Here is a 17,563-nt window from a genome sequence, read left to right as displayed (position 1 = left end):
TCTCTAAACTGATTTATAGACTCAGGAAAATCCCAATTAAAATACCAATAGGTTTTTTTTTTAACTTGACAAGCCAACTCTAAAATTTATATGACAGTGCCAAGGCCAAGAGTAGCTACTCCTTAAGAAGAAAAATAAAGTAGGAGGATTTGCTCTACCAGGAATAATAATAAGTATTTATTATAAAGCTAAAGTAATTAAGATTGTGTGGTATTGGTCCAAGGATTGACAGATAGACTAATCGAACACAGTAAAGCCCATGAAGAGACTCATACCTTTATGAACATTTGATAGACAACAGAGGTGATAGCTCAGCAGGGAAAAAATACTTTTCAATCAGTAGTGCTGGAATAATGGAGTGTCCTTGGGGATAAAATGCAATTAGAACCTCTCTTCACACATAAATCCATTCAGAAAGATTTAAAAACTATATAGGAAGTGTTGGGAGCTGACCAACAGCTGACCTTTGACACAGTTGGGTCGGGTGAGACGCATCTGCACAGCAGAGGCAACAGTGGCCAGATCTCCTGCCTATCTCCTCTTGTATGCCTGTCCCTGCTAGCGATAGGTGGTGGGATTTTTGGATACCTGTGTGTTATAACAAAACTCGGCATGATGCCTCTGATTCTGCACGAAATGACTTGCTGACCACAGAATAGAGACACCTAGCAACCGTAATGTTGCCTGCTTCCCCCACCTGGGAAGTTAAGGACAAAATTAAACTATGGGCAGACCAAGTGCCAGAACGCTGAAGGAAGCTGTTGCTAGGAATATTTCTTAGGGAGTCACCACTTGAGAGCTTAAGATTTATTAGAGCCATTACCCCTCCCATACGCTGGACAGGAGTGTATAGAAGCAAGAAGTTCTAGTTGAAAATAATAATCTCAATACATGGAAATGGACCCAAAACATGCCCCCCCCAAGATGTATAAATCAAAAAACCTAGGCAAAAAACCAGTTACCTCACCGAGATAAACTTAATCTTAATGGATAATAGTTGATTTCTATATATCTATAAATCACCCCTTGCACCCTTTTAATTTAGATCAATTCCTAGAATTTTAATAGATACCTAGTTACTAATTGGCACCTGAAAGTTTATGTCCATATAGCTTCGTTGGCTATCTGATTAATGACCCTCTAGGTCAAAATAATCTTTGTTTAATATGGTTGATCTGTGGGACCTCCTGTACTTTTTGGTTATTTCTTTGTTTAACATGATTGATCTGCAAAACCTTCTGTGTTTTTAGAAATTATTTCTGCAGTAACTGTTTCTGTTTTAATAATCACACTATGCATTGAATGTTGTATAACCTCCCCTATAAAAATAAAGATTGATTTTTCTTGGTGAGTCAGTTGGGCCCAAAAAGCCTGGCTGTCCTCTGGCACCCCACAGGGTGTCTCCATTCATTTGCTTCGCCTTAGCTGTGCATCCTTCAGGGACCCTGAGGCCCCATTGAGGCTGGACCCTGGCAAGGAAGGGCAAAACTCTTAGGATTCAGAAGGTAATATAGAAGAATATCTTCATCACCTTGGGGGTAGAAAAAGAATTCAGACCTGAAGATACCCTTTATAAGAAAGGAAATTCAAATGGCAAATAAATCTATGAAAAGATGCTTAATCTAATTAGTGAAATGCAAATTAAACCATAATAAGATATTGTATACAGCCATCAAATTGATAAAAATAACATCTGTAACAGGGAATAAAAACTTTGTATTACTCTGACTTACCATGAAATGGAATTAGAGTAAAATGTACTAGCAAACTGGTAAAAAGAACTCACATACTGACTGATTCTTTGTAAGCATATTGCAAGCACCAGAAGTTCCAGTTCCTGCTTGTATAAGAAATGGCCTTGACCATGATTTCAGGTGACATAGATCACCCAGTTGCAGGAATTTGGCTGGCACTGATCAGCTCCAGAATGCTGACATTAAAGATCCATATTGGGACCAGCAAGGACACTGCTGGCACATCCGCAGCCTCTTCCCTGATCTCTTTGTTCTCCTTGTCCCTCTCCCTCCTTATAAAAACCTCTGCCTGCACTGAAATGTACTGAGATGGCTTTGAGATGAGAGTCCCCCATCTTCTAGGTTGTGGGCATCTGAATAAAACCTCTTTCCTTTTTCCACCAGCACCTGTCTCACGAGTGTGGCTTTTGTTGCGGCAGGCAGCAAGCCTTGGTTTCAGTTACATGACCAGCACCAAGGACCTTGATCACAGATATTCCCATTTGTTTGTAGTGGGCATATAAATTGGTATACCATTCTGGAAAATAGCATTAGCTAGTAGAGTAGAGTTTGTGCATAGACTATGCTCAGCATTTGCATGCCCAGGGACATACCTAGACAAAATTTGGCACATACGCATGCACATGAATGTTCTTAGCATCCTGTTTGAAATAGCTCCCAACTAGAAACAACCTAAATGACTAGCATCAGTAGAATAAATAAATTGGTATATGCAGCAATGAAAACAAACCCGTTAGCACTATAGACATCTACATATGTGATTCTCCAAATGATGTAGACTGGAAGAAGACCTACACTTTTATTCCATTTATATAAAGTTGAAAACAGGCAAAAGCAAACGATATTATTTGGTGAAGCACAAACAAATAGTAAACTGTAAAGTAAAACAGTGAAGTGGTCACTTTAGACATCAGGATAGTGGCTGCTTCTGTAGGGGAAGGGGCTGTGCTCAGGTGGGTGAAGAGGTGCTTCTGAGATTCCACAGTGTTCTGTTTCTTAACTTGAGGGAAGTTACCTAGTGTTCATTTTATATTAATCTTTACATGATATGCAAATGTCTTATGCACGCTTCTACCTGTATGGCATATCTCATGATTTAAACAGCACCTGCATGACTACATATAGAGTTGCTTTTGAAACAAACACAGATTTTGACATGATCACATGAGGTCTTCCCAAGTCTCCTGTGTGGCAGGCCCCAGCACCGCTCTTTTTACTCAATTTTATCCGATGGGATTAGGTCAAACCACTCAAAGGCACTAAAGGATATATGGGTATCCCAATAAAAAGGGGGCAAGGATGGCAGGGAACATCACTGAAACTGCTACTCAAGTTTCACTCCAAACTCCTCTAACCCACCCTGCAAGAAGTCACCTATGCTTCACACATCCAGGCCTACTTGAAATTAGAGCCCTGGATACTCCAGGCATGATTCAGATTCCAGCAGGCAGCGATCATTCCTTTCACATACCATGGCTTCTGCTTATCTCCAAGAAAGAAAGGTTCATGATGTCGACCACAACAATTGAGGGCCTGCTCCCATCACCTCAGCCTGGGGCGTGGAGGGTGGTGCAGTAGAGAGGCCTCACCTGGCTTCCTCCTGGCTCTCTGCTCAAACCAGACCTGAGGCAGCTGTGAGCCCCCTGATCAGAATTCAAGGCCAAGCCCAATTAAGCAACTCCTGGAGTCAGAGAACCAGCACTTGGGGAGGCTTTCATGTGCTTGGTAATTAATAATAAATAAACAAAATTGCAAGCAAAATGATAACTCATCAAATCTGATCCCACAGGGCCTGCTTCAGATTTTAATGAATACATATGGTGAGTCCTGGGGTCATTAATCTGAGACTTAATTGCAGGGAGGCAGGGAGCACTTTCTTGGGGTCCACAACCTCTTGGTTTTCCTCCTTTGTTGAGTCCTGCCTACCTATGGAGAAGAAAGAAGGCTGTCCCATCACACTACAAGAGGTGTACATGTACAAATACCCATGCTTTGTATGGTTCTAACAGTGCATACACTCACAGAGTGCTGGGTTGAAAACCACAGCCAGACAAGTACTGTTTCAGCCAGAAACCCTGGTTGTCTAGTTGTCTAGTTGTCTGATTATCTATACTCACATGTCTCCAAATTTTAAACCAGCCACTGAATCTATTGCTCAGGTTGCAGAAAGTTTGGAGAAGGATGCCAAGGAAGGAAAGGCAGGGAATGTGGTGGTGAAGTGGTTGGCTAAGGCAAGAAGGGTGATGGGGGAAAGAGGTATTGGGGTGTGTTTGGCTAAGGGCTGCTTGGAGACAAAGCAGCCTGGGCTAATTCCATACTCCAGCCAAGGGGTATCTATCCCCAGCCCACCCCTGTCACAGGTGTGTGGACTGCAGGGAGATGGCATTGGGGCCTTTGGCAGAGCCAGGGGCCAGCGGCCCTGCTGTGGCTGCTGGCCAGCTTGCTGGAGATCAGCGTGTGCCCAGCAGATGTAATGGCAAAACTCAGTGAGGCTGAAAATCAGCGTGGAGCTTCCACACGCCCACCTGGCAGAAGCTGAGAACTGAAGTGGCTTTATGCTATTTGCATTATCTTGCTTTGTTTCCTTTCCTCCTTGGTGGGATGTTCCTTTGTCACAGGCTTACTTACAATACTTATTAAGATATGATTTAGGGCTGCTTCACTGGTCCACTGATTCTTTTTCTTGCTTCCTACTAATTTTGTAGTGGTATATTATATACCCACTTAGAACACTTGTCACTCATAGTACTATACAAATATAAGGATAATGCATTTCCCTCTTTTCTTCATCTGCTTATTACATATGTAAAAAGCAAATAGTTTTATATTCTGAGTAAAAGCCGTTTGGACTAAGACTGGACCTTGTAATTCTGTTCCCCTTTCATTGTTTCGTTTAGTTGTTGGAAAGGCATGGGGTTGGGCAGTGAAGAGACTACTTATGAAGCTGGGGAAACAGCAGTGAAGGCTGAATATGGGCTTTAAAAAAACTGAGGATAAGTGTAATAACCTCATGGAAATCAGATTCTGTAAAGGAAACAAGCCTCTGAAGTAAAAAACTATAATTGTCAGTCTTTCGAGCTTTTGTCAGAAGCTTTTAAAAAAAGTCTGCTTAGTGGAAGTGAAGCCATTCATTCAATTCTATTTCCTCTCCTATTTTCCACCCTTATTCTCCCCATCTAAGCTGTTTAATGTAGATTCTTTTCTTTATGTGCATTTTTGTAAAATGCATACTGTTGCTTTACATGCATATATTTTTGTTTACATCATTTTCACTTTGCCATGTATATGTGTGGCCCATTACTTCTTGCTGCTGCACAGTTCTGCATGACTTGTATGTATCCCCTGATTTATGCATCTGTTCCCCCATTGACACACCCAGACTGCCTCTAGCTCTCCAACCCAGTGTTTCTGTAGCTATCCACATCTCCCCTGTATAGATCTGTATGAGAATTTCTACAGGTATGTTCCCAGGAGTAGCATTGCTGAGTGATAAGATATCTACACGTTTAATTTCAGTAAGAACTACTGGATTGTCCCCAGCAATGCTACACCATCTGTATCCCACAACCAGAACATGGAAATTCTTGTATCACCACACACAGGCAGGTCTCCAACCCTTTCTAGAATTTTTGCAATTATTTGCTGGTCTAATAAAAATAAATGAAGTTGTATGCTTTTTAAATCTCTCCTTTCTCTCATCAATTTGAGTACATCTAAACATGCGTAAGAGTAAGTAAATCCCAATGTCAGTGGCTTAACAAAATAAATCTTATTTTGGGTTCACATCACAGTCCAGTGTGGTAGAGGCCAGGGCAGGTGTCCTGCTCCAGTGGTCAGGCTTCTGCGTATGTCTCTGTCATCTCCTGGGGCCCAAGGCCTCTACTGAGTCTTTGTGTCCAGCTGGCAGGGCAGGGAGGAGAGATCCCACAGAGAGTGTCATGGGAGATTTGTGGGACTATCTAAGTAGTGCCACACATTGTTCCATTTGCATTCCTTGGGCCAGAACTCAGTCACATGGCCTGAGGCAAGGTGGCTGAGAAGTGCAGGGTAGCTGTGTGCCAAAGAACAGAAGACGTGAAAATTGATGAAGAGTTAGACAATTCTTGCCATGGAATATTTGCTAACCTTGTAATTTCCTCTTCTACAAATTTCTGATCACATCCTTGTTCTTTTTTCTTATTGTATGTCCTGCTGTTGTGGTTGTTGATTTCTGTATTCTAGAAGGTTATGTTCCGTGTTGGTTTTATCCGTTGCAAATATTTCTTCCAACCTGACTGCCTGGTCACTCTGCTATGAGGTCTTTTATCAATCAGGAATCTAATTTTGATGTAACCTAGTTAATCAACTTTTAGCCTCATGGTTTTTGTTTTTGAAATTGTGTTTATTATTTGTTTACAATTTTAACCTCTGGATTCCTCTTGAATGTACTTATCACTGCGTCCTTTGTCATTTTCCACATTAGTCTCCAATTTAAAGAGGAGTCACTTGTTAAGGCATAGGAAAGAGGAAGGTCCCCAGAAGTAAAGGCCCAACCAGAGACTAATTTCCCCATCCAACTTCCCCTGGTCCTGTAGACCCTAGCCAGGGAAAACTCAGTTCCCCGAATCTCCTATGGAAATGTACAGAGTTCTTCAGGAAGCTCTTTGAATTGTCTTGAGTGGTGGGCAAGAGCTACAGCGCTGGAGCATGTGCCTAGTAAATGTTGCAACATTACTGAATGTTCAGTTAAAACTTTGTCAAACACACTGGAACTTCTTTTGATCTCCCTCCCATGTTGTTTCTTAACTTGGATCTTTTGCTCACACTGTTCCCCTTGCCTGAAAAGCCCTCTCTACCTTTGTTTGGTTAAACCCTTTTATTCTCAAGACTCAGTGTTGGTATTATTTCTGGGAAGCACTCTCTGATCTCCCTCTACCCCAACTCTAAGTCTAGGTTAATATACGTCTTTTGTGCTCCCCAATGCCCTGCACATCTCTCTCTCTCTCTGAACTTACCACACTATATTGCAATGGCCATTAGCTCACCTAATTGTGAACTTTTTGAAAGAGCCTGAATCCAGTTCCCCTTTGTACTCCTATTCTAACATGGACCTAACACATGCATTGACCTTAACAGCTGTTGAGCGGATCTGATAGGCTTACTCTGCCCTATCCATTGCTCTTGGCTTTCTTACCCCTTCATCCTGGGCTTTCTTTGGGGGAGGTTTTCACTACAGCAGACAGGGCCCAGAGGAATTCCCCTCCAGGGACCAGCCAGGGTGCCTCTTCACTCAGTCTGTCATCCAGGCTACTACTTATGGGCTAGTCTCTAGCCTGGCCCTGGAGCAAGCAGATGTGGGTTAGCCTTCCTGGGCCTTAGCTTCCCTTGCAGAGGAGGAGGGACACTGTATATAACATATGGTTAAGTGAAGGTCAGTGAAAATCAGGGTGTCCGTGAAGGCAAGGACCCTCCTCTCCTCATTGTCCCACTCCTGAAGCCTGAGTCCCCTTTAACAGGACAGCAGGCCTCACGCAAATGAGTGGGTGGTGGATGAGTGAGGTTGAGGGAAGATTTTTCCCACCCTGTTAGCCCAGCAGCCCACCAAGCTCAAGGCTCTGCTGCCCCCTTGTGTCCAGAGAATGAAGGGCAAGGGAAACATAATCCGGAGAGGTTTACGACTGACCCAGTGGGAGCCCTGCAGCTGACTTCATACCCACTTCTGAAGGGCACACACCTGAACTCAGAGATACTTTTACCAAGATGACCAGCCTTAACCTCTAGGAGTGTGCCACCCATCCCACTCACTGTCTGTTATTTCCCTGGAGGTCTGATTGCCTGGGAGCCTCCTTTGGAAAGCAGAACTCAGGGGCTCGAACATTTCTGAGAGCTTCTCCACCAGAGGCCTACAGACAGAATACAAACAGGCAGGGAGCAGCACCTCTCTGCATGTAGATTCTGCTTCCAGAGGCAATCTCCACTCCAATTTTGGAGAGCACTGTTACAGAGAGAGGGAGGCTGTTGGGCTTGGCTCCTGCTCCCCTCAATGTGCCTGCTCTCACACCACTGTCACTGTGCTGAGTCCCGGTTTAGGTCTGTCCATCTGTATGGAGCCCTCCTCCTATGTCCTCTGCCCCAGTTACTCTCCACAGTATCAACCTGCTTATTTCCTTCAGAAGGCTTCTCACACTCTGACAGTGCTCCTATCTTGTCTGCTCTTGTCAGCCTTCCCTTCTCCCAAGGAGAATGAAGGCAGGGCCTTGCTGGACTCCTTGACTGCATCCCCAGATTACAGAGCAGGGCCTGGCACACAGTGGTCACTTAGTACATGTTTTCTGATAAAATTCCCCCCAAAGTGCCTGATGTCCTCCAGGGCTCCCACTTTGACCTTACTTGTCTTCCACCTGCAATGCATTCAACAGCCCAGCCCACCCACCTCCACCTCACTGTCTGCCTGGCAACCTGGCACTTTAAACATTATCTCTTGTGATCCCTCTCTAATCTCACACACACACACGTTAGGCAATCCCTTCCATGCACCTTCACCTCCCGGAACACTGCTGTCACAACTGTTTATGAGCTCAGCAAGGGCACAAATTGAGTCATATTTTATTATCACATTCTCAGTGCCTGGCAGATGCTAAATAAATATTTATTGATGAATTCTGATTATCCCTGAAGAGGTTTTCAGGGTGCCCAAGGCCCTGAGCTACCTTCCTAACTTTGTCTCCTTCTACTCTCTCACAGGGAGCCACCCTCTAGGCAAAGGAAACAGCACTTCATTCACCCACCATTTGCCTAAGGTCACATTTGTAGCAACCTCATACCCTCCAGTGGAAATGCCCTTCCAACCATGATCTCCTTTTTAACACATCTTGCCTGTCACTTCCTCCATGAAACCCTCCTCATGGGCAGGAAGTAATCCTTCCTTTTCCTGTGGTCCCATCATTCTGCTTTGTAGTGGAGTCCTGTGCCTATTCCGTGTGTGTTTAATGAAGTGTGCTGCTTATTATTTCAGCAAGTTGTAAACCCTTTCTAGTCACTAGCACATCTTGCCCACGTTGATATTTTTCTATATTCCATGTAGTCAAACACAAAGCCCACCTATAGTCAGCCCACAAAGTGTATGTGGTAACTAAATTCACATAAAGGAGCCAATAGATCCCTGATGTGAATGCCTGTGTAACTAACATCAAAACCCCAGAAAAGCCTATTCCAGGCTGCACACCCAAGATCCATGCAGTGAGTGGAGCTCTGGGCTACCTGGTCCTGTAGAGAGCACCTGCTCTGGACACCCTCCCCACTTGCCCACCCATCTTGTTCTTTGCCTTATACTTTCCCAGCCCTTCCAGATTTCTGACTGCACATGCCAGTGTGCACTTGAAGCTTTTCTTGGATGGGGTGTTACCACTCAGCCTCTGGATGCATCTACTGCAAGCTTTTCCTGGTAGCTGACTCCTGATCTGGTCTCAGACTTTGGGAATCAACCTCATGTATAACTCATGCAGTGGAACTATGGATAGATCTCACCCAACCTCTACCAGTAGTGCACGCACATACATGAGTGCACATGCCCACATATACACACAAGAATACACCCCATGGGTAGAATACACATAAGATACACACAAGGTACACACATAAGGTAGATAGAATGTGGCCAAGGGCAACTGTGTTTAGTGTGAGGACCAGAAAGTTTCTGACACTTAGTACAGTGCCCTGCTTTACTCGGGCAGTCAATATTTGATGAATAAACAAATTATTTACTTTCCCACCTCCCACCCCCTATCAGTGTCACTGCTTGCATACTTCTCTGCTCACTTGAAACACTGGCCTTTTTACCCTACCAAGTGACCAGTATATTAGCAGTGCCCTTTAGAAACAGGGCCCCAACATTTGTACACAGTGTCTTTAGTTTTCCTTGAAGTTCACAAAGCACAATTTGTTATTTCCCCTCTTGGTCTTGGCACATGTTACTGGCAATCTCTGCGCCTCACCCCACTCCATCCCATGCCTTTGGCTAGCCTACTCTGGGTCACTTTGTTGAGCTGACTCATCTGCTGCTACTTCTATCATAAAGTCTTTCCCAAATTCCTCATTCCTGTCTCAAACTGGGTTAGGTGAGTAGGTTACATGGAACAAAACAAAAAAGGGAAAATTTCTCTACCTCTCTTTAGAATCACTTATTATATGCATATATAGAGTTGGCCAAAACTTATACATACAACATTGCTTGTATAGTTGTTTACCAAGTGCACTCATGTTATACTTTAGGGTCTCACAGAATCCTGGGAGAGGTGTTATTATTTCCATTTCAGAGTGGGGGAAACTGAGTCTTTGAGATATTAATAACACACCTACTGGATTGGGAGTAAAAAGGAGAAAACTGTATATGAACAATGATTAATAAAATAAATAAATAAATAAAATTAAAATAACACACCTACAGCCAGTATCAAAATCCATGTTTCCTGACAGTAAAGCCTGTGTTCTTTTCATGTCATGGTTGTGCCTGCAGGGTGAGCAGGGTGAGGATGTAGGTGGTAAATGAGCACAAATGTTGTAAATTCTCCAAATGCCTAAAATAGGAGACCATGGGGGCTCCGCTGTCTTCACTCCATGCAACCCTGAGGAGCCCTCAATGAGGGGTAGAAGAGCTTTATTCTCTGTCCAATATTTTCCCCAACCCTGAGCCATTAGTAGAATATACTATAAACCTCTCTGAGATAAATATCCCTGTTTACCTGGCAATCATGTATAATAAAACTCTAAAAGCAGTTGCTGGTAAGGGTTCTAAATAAAACCAACTAAATAGAAAGGAATCAAATGAGGTGGCAGAATGACAGCTAGAAGCCCTTGTCTCTGGGTCCTCCCAGCTCCTTTGATATATCTGCTGTATCAGTCCCTTCTTTGGGCCACAAGGAAGAACATCCCCATGCAATCCGAATGGACAATTGTTGAAGCTGGTCTCAGCTGCAGGCTGAGCTTTCTCCAGCTTCTCAATAGTGAAGCTGCCTCTTGCAGGAAATTTCTCCTCCAGGGGCAGTATGGAGATGCTCTTGTTCCCTACCATGTAGAAGCTGGTCTCAATGCCCCAACTCAATGCCAGATGGCCCTGGGGCCCAACAGGGCTCTGAGATATCTCCCAGGGTTGGTGAGGTACAGGTAGCCTTGAGGCACAGGGAGAAAATGAGGCAGTCCTCCAGGGAAAGGACTGAAGGTTCTAGGGCCATTCTTTCCAAATGTCATACCTGAGTACCCAGAGACAGCTCTGGGTACCAGCTCCTTAACCACTCTTCCTTTTCAGCCTACCTGTCTCTGGAAGAGGAAAGAGTGGCCAGCTTGGTCATGGCTGATCATGTGAGATGTATGCATTACTCCTGGCCATTCTTTGACTTTCGAACAGACTTCCAGAATATCAGATCACTGGTTTTATGGATAAAGAAACTGAATCTCAGAGACAGACACAGTCATGAAGCCAGTTGTTGACAATGTCAAGCCTAGGACCCGCCAGTCCTCTGGTCAATACACTTTCCACCTGCAGTCCTCCTCCAACAAGGTACCCTGGGGTATTAGCCTATTCTCTTTCTGCTAGGCCAGTATTGAACACAACCTAGGTGAGTGCCATAAGACATAGAAAATCTGCCTAGAATCAGCCAAGTGAGACTACAAAGCAAGCTTGGTAGACTTTGTTGGGGACCTCTATTTTCTCAATTACCTTTCACTCTGCTGACCATTCCACTCTACCTCCTCATTGCCTCACACATTCTCTTTTTACTTATACCTGTTCTCAGGATGTTGGGCCCATTCATACTGAGGTATGAATAAGAACTAGCACTTGAAGGTTTACTCTTTCCAATTTTGTATTTTAAAAATTATAGTCTTAAGCAAAAGGAACAGAATCTAATGTACTGCAACTATCTTCTCTATCTAGGGAGAATGATGTTTTGGGAGTGGAAGTGTTATGGCAGACCTTCCTGGTGCCCTGAAATTACACAAGGTAAGTAAATTCTGTTGCACCTGTGGGAAAGATTGGTCTTGACTTGGTCCCACACTTGGTGTGATCCATAGAAAGATTCCACAAGTTTGGATCCACCTGGAGATTGTCATTGGAAAAACAGGGGCACCGGCCAATCAAAATAAATGCCTGCCACAAATAACCAGCAGACTAAACCCTGCCTGGTTTACATCAGGGTTCACACTGTGGCATTCTGCGTAGGCTTTCATGACAGCTTCTTTCTGACTCCAGGTTTGACTCCAGGTTTGTCTATTTCTGGTACTTCTTTTAGTTTGTATAGAACTCAAACCTCACTTTCCCTACTTTCTTCTTCTTGGGGCCATATTGACTTCCCTCCTTAGTGTCCATCAGCTTTGACATTTCTACATGAACCTCATGGAAAATTTTTGATTCAGAGAGATAAATGAGCTTCAGCTATCATGGAGTTTGTTCATAACAAACAACAAACTTCTGATCTGTCCCCACTAGGCTCACACATGTATGTTTTAGCACTGGAGACTAGTCCAATGACCCACGCATCTTCTTCAATCATTTTTCCAGTTCCATGCAGTTCTTGTCTATAGTCAGTGGATGAGAGGAGCTGATAAATGGCAGGCCAAGAGCCAATGTCGATTAGGAGTCTTCTTTCCAGCCCCTTGCTTTAAAACAGGAGCATTCTTCTTCTCCTTTTTAAAGATTTTATTTATTTATTTTAGAGAGAGGAAGGGAGGGAGAAAGAGAGGAAGAGAAACATCAATGTGTGGTTGCCTCTCACGTGCCTCCTACAGGGGGCCTGGCCCACAACCCAGGCATGTGCTCTGGACTGGGAATAAAACTGGTGACCCTTTTATTTGCATGTTGGCACTCAATCCACTGAGCTATACCAGCTAGAGCTAAAATAGGAACATTCTAAATCATCAGTACTAAAGCATGATTCTGAGGCCCTTATTTCCCAAAAGGCTTCACTCTCTCTATCCCACTGAGAGAGGCTTCAGTGAGTAGACCACTTGGGAATATCAACTCCAGGATTACAGATTTTGCTACACTAAACAGCCTTAGGCACCACTTTGCACAGCCCCCAGCACTGAACATGTATATAGTTTTGGAGGCAGGGGAGTATTAGGAGCCAGAGACCTTGTTGGGGAGGGTGACAATTAGTAGAGAGCTGGTTTTGTCATTTGAACTGCCAATTTTCCACTGTAAGTACAAGTGAAGAGAAGAAATCTGGTCACATTCCTGAGGACACTTGTTTCCCTATCCCAATCATTCTTCCCTGGAGTGTCTGTCTTTTGGCCCCACTGAGACCATCAATAACATTCCAAAGATCAATCATCAAACATTTACTGAGAAACAATATATTTCAGGAAACTTGCTTGTCAGCGTGGAGACTAAAACAGTTGGATATAAAATAGAGGAATATCTCGGGAGCAAGTGATTCCACTCCCACACCAGACCACCCAGCCCAAGGTTCCAGTACCAAGAAGATAAGTCCCTATAACTTCTGGCTATAAAAACCATGGGGGTTGAGGGGGCAGAAGAAAGTGCGGGATTCTCAGACCTCTCCTTTTAGAAGGCCTCTCACCACACATGGATTTATGCAGACTCACTCCCTCTAGGCTCTAGTACCAGGGCAGCACCTTGAAGAGCACCAATGGCATACAGGGAAGAACTGACGTGTATGGCATCAGGGCAAGAGCTGGGGGACAGCTTCCTCTCAGACAGAACTGCAGACTGTGGCCATTGTACCTTTTCTGAGCCTTTGCCCACACAGAGCCATAGTGCAGCGGCACCATATCTGAATCTCCATCAACTTGGCTCACATAGTAAGCCCCACCCTGATGACATTTGCAGAAAATCCACTGGAAACAGTTTGGGTTGGCTTGATATTTCTTTGGAGCAGGGCCTCAGGAGATCACCAGAATAGGGCAACCAGTGATAGCCAGGTTGATGGAGTCTCAGATATGGCAAGCCATTTTACTTATACCTCCATCTTGACCAGAAGTCGCAAACTCAAGAAATCCCCTGTGAACTCCAAGTATGTGTGAGGGATAATAGATTGGAGATGCCTTAATTGGTCTTTAATCTTCAGTGTGTGTGTTTTTTAACTACACCCTGCCCCCACCCCCCAAATGCACATACAACATCCTAGAATCTGCCCTAAACAACTGAATGGATGTTGCTAGTATTTACTAAAACAGGAAAGGCAAGAACAGATTTTAGTTAAGGGGTGAGGAGGATGAAAAGATGAGAAGAGATGGGTTTAGTTTTCAGGATATCTAGCTGGAGGCTACAAAATCTATTCTAACTAGCATACAAGTCTAAAGTCACAAAGAGATTGGAACTGGAGCTACAGATGCTGTGGGATGAGTGTACAAAACGTACTTGTTCTATAACTGGACTGAAGTTTTTCTTCAAACCCCATTCAAACTGGTGGTTGACATTACACCTCAGTCATTTAGTCTTCCTTCATCAGGGATGCAATGGAGCAGGAGCAGGGTAGAGGGAGGACCTACTTGGTGCCAGGAATGGGGCTGGCATTTGTCCATGCTGCTGGCACCTACTGGGATTATATTGTATAATCTGGTTGGTTATATAATCATTGTTTAACAAGGGTGGCAACCTCCTCTTTACTCAACCTCCATGCCTATATCTCTCTCTCTGCCCTATTTCCTTTCCCTACTCAGAAGGAAAAGAAATCCCTCTCCCACTCCTCAGGATGCTCTGGGCTAGGAAACAACTATAGCCATATTTCTTCTGCTCTAGCACTCTCTTGAGAGTAAGGATAAGTCTGGGGTCTCAACACTTCCTAGCCCATACTCAGAAAAGTGGCACAAGTTTCCTTTTCTTTTTCAGTAGAAACCACTGAAACTTATTGGCAGTCACAATGTCTACACTGTATGCAGCAAAGACCCTTACAAGTCTATGTGCAACCTGGTCTTGCAAGAAAGGATTCACCACAAAGTTACTAGAAGAGAAGGAAGAAAAAATTAACTGACTTGTTTCTAGGGGTAGAGGAGAGAAATTAATATAAAACTTAACTCATGAATGTCCTATGGGCAAAAGCTGAACTAGAAGATGCATACAATGAACAGCGATTGCAGAAAAAGTACAAGACAAATAGCTTTCTCCATTTATTTTCCTCTGTAGTTATTTTTTTAAGATTCAAAGCATTTATTATAGTTTTCATTTTGTAAAAATGTATATTTTTAAGGGGGTGGAAGAATGTTAAATACTTCATGCCAGACAGACCTTATTATTAAGAACCCTTCCACTGTAGTAACTTCCTTCAGTTCATACATTCATAAGTGCAGGGCACATGTATAAATATCCACACACACTGCCTCAAAGGCTGGGGAAGATTGAAAACTATTGGCCATAGGCAGTTAGGCCTCTGGTGGACTCATCAAAATCACTCCATAGGAGAGCAAGTGGCTCAATGAGACCAAGAACCCTAAATCATAGACTTACATCCTACTTTTAAAAGCAAGAGGCATTTGTCTGAAGATGAGGGTAAGCAAAGTGGGGAAAAAAGATGAAGCTAAGAACAATGAACACTTTTAGCTGGAATTGCATCACTGCAAGAAGCTGAGGGACCTAGGGCAGCATCTATGATTGAAGAGGGAGGGATGGTGCTTGGTATGGCTTAGAGTTCCTAATAACAAGGGTAATACAGTAACATGAAGTGATAATTTGGGGGAGGCAAGGAAAGGGCAATAAGAAAAAATATACACTTGGAATTTTTACTTTTTTTTTTTTGCCTCTACACTGTGTCACTAAATATATCTCTGCACGTTCAAACATCCTCATCCATAAAGCTTCAGATTAACAGAACACACTTTTTTTCACTCACATACACAACCCCACACGTTGACATTGGTGCATTGACCCTAAACTTTTTCAGTCACACTCTTCTTTTTAATCCTCATCCAAGAATATGTTTTTTATTGATTTTAGAGAGAGAGGAAGGGAGAGAGAGAGGGAAACATCAATATGAGAGAGAAACGTCAGTTGGTTGCCTCCTATATGCTCCCCTATCAGAGATCCAACCCGCAACTCTTTGGTGAATGGATGATGCTACAACCAACTGAGCAACCCTTCCAGGGCATACTTTGTTTTTAAACATGAGTCAACATAAAACTTCATTCAAAATGTTAAGAAAAAATATACATGTTTATACAAGGCAGGTTGTGGCAGGATGCTGAGGGGTTCTCCCTCTCTGGGTGACCCAGGAGAGGGAGCTGGAGTCTCACATATTTGTCTTTCTATCTCCTCCCACCATGATTCCCACCCCAAGAACCAGCAGCACCCTACTGAGGAGCGCAAGTTTCTTATCTCACATTGGCCTGAAGAACTAAGAATGGTGAGAAATAAAAATATAATTAATAATATAAATTTGGTTAATTTATATATTGAACTCCGTAATGTGGAAACAAAAGTAATAGCTTGTGTAAAGTTATCCCTGGAATATTAAAAAATTGACTGTATTTAAAACCACAGACAAATTATAAAACTTCCCATAAGTAAAAATAATATAAAAAATAGCATACTCTGAACAAAATTCAATCTATGAGTATATGAGGTCTGTGCAGAAAAAGTACAGCCACTGTTAATATAATAACAATAGTTTGTGCAACATCAATGTAACCTGGCAGCCAAGGAGAGTGAACTGGAATATGCATGCATAAACAATGATGATGTCATTGTACTAGTCAGTGAGGGTGATAGGCACTGTTGAGTGAGCATGTGTACTGTATAGCCTTTGCATTCAAAATGACTGATCAAGTAGAGTAATGAATCTACATCAAATTTTACATTAAGCTTGAACATTCCTCTGAAAAAAGTATTTGGATGATTCAGGTTTTCAAGGATGATGCAATGAGTGCAATAAAAATAAAAATGTGCTACAAATGCTTCAAAGATGGTCAAGAATCTGTTGAAAGTGATACATGTTCTGGAAGGCCTGCAACAAGCAAACACCTGAGATCATGTTGAACATGTACAGGCTGCAATCAACAGAGACTGGCAAATGACAGTGTGAGAACTAGAAGCTACACAATAGATTCCAAAAACTACTGGGTCCGAGATTTTGATGTAGCATCTTAGCATGAAATGTGACATGACAAAACTCATTCTACAGCTTCTGCTACCAGAGCAGAAGGAACATCATGCTACTGTTAATAATGACTTGATTCAAACTACTACAAATGAACCAGATTTCCTCAAGAAGGTTATAACCAGAGATAAATCATGTGGGTCTATGGCTGTGATCTGGAAATGAAGGCCTAGTTGTCTCACTGGAAGTCACTCTGATCTCCATGCCCAAAGAAGGTGCAGCAAAATCACAGCAAGATCGAGACCATGTTAACTGTGTTTTTTGATTGGGAAGGTATTGTCCATCATGAGTATGCCCCTCCAGGCCAAACAATTAATAGGGAGTACTACCTCAATGTTCTTCATAAGTTGAGAGATGCAATACCATGAAAATGGGTGTAATTATGGGCAATTTGTAACTTCGTCACAGCAACATGCCCACTCATGCATCATATCTTGTGCAGTGTTTTTTAGTAAAACATCAGATCACCCAGGTGACCCAGCCCCACTGCAACCCAGGTTTGGCACCCTGCAACTTCTGGCATTTCCAAAAACTAAAATCACCTTTGAAAGGGAAGAGATTTCAGACTGTTAATGAGACTCAGGAAAATATATGGGGCAGCTGATGGAGATTCCAACAAAGAATTTTGCAGAGTGTTTTGAACAGTGGAAGAGTTACTGACAGAACTGTGTGAGATCCCAAGGTATCTATTTTGTATCCTGTGTCTTATATCTTCTTTAAAAA

This window comes from Phyllostomus hastatus, unplaced genomic scaffold (assembly GCF_019186645.2).
Source record: "Phyllostomus hastatus isolate PE091 unplaced genomic scaffold, TTU_PhHast_1.1 phas_contig_113, whole genome shotgun sequence".
Taxonomy (NCBI): Eukaryota; Metazoa; Chordata; class Mammalia; order Chiroptera; family Phyllostomidae; genus Phyllostomus; species Phyllostomus hastatus.
The sequence above is the reverse complement of the archived record's forward strand: the minus strand, read 5'-3'. Positions refer to the sequence as shown.